Here is a 615-nt window from a genome sequence, read left to right on the forward strand (position 1 = left end):
GTCAGAGTCGGGGTGGGCGTCAGCGCCTCTGGGCTCCAGCGGGCGGCACTGTGCTGCTCCCTGATTCCTGGCCCTGATGGGCGGGATGCCGGTGGGGACGCTGGGTCCTCTGGCTCTGGGGCTGAGCATCCCACCCCCTAGTCTGCTGGGGCCTCCACAGAAGAACCCCGAAGCCCCCGGGTCTCCGCGGCTTCTCTCAGAACCCTGCGTTCACTCTACCTGCACCGAAGCTTCTTTTGGTTTTCTTTTTTTATCTCAGACTGTTGTGCCCAAGATTGTGAATCTATGAATCTGAGAAATCACAAATCACCGAGAAGCCAACACCAATGCAAACACATGAGGGTTTATTTACAAGCTCGAGCTTGTGTCCAAGTATACCCAACACAGTGGAGCCGGGACTTGGACCCCGAGGTGGGTTTTAGCTTATTTTTAAGAGTTGGTCTCGGGGAACTCCTGAAGGGTGGAGTAATTCCTCAAGTTCTGTTTACATTTTGATATGGGGCCTTCAAGGGCATTGAGATCTGTTCTAATAGGGGCTTCCTGCCCTTGGACTGGGCTCAGTTTTTATTCTATTGTGGGGCTTGCTGTGTCCTGACAGTGAGCATTCAGGAAGGA

This window comes from Canis aureus, chromosome 4 (assembly GCF_053574225.1).
Source record: "Canis aureus isolate CA01 chromosome 4, VMU_Caureus_v.1.0, whole genome shotgun sequence".
Taxonomy (NCBI): Eukaryota; Metazoa; Chordata; class Mammalia; order Carnivora; family Canidae; genus Canis; species Canis aureus.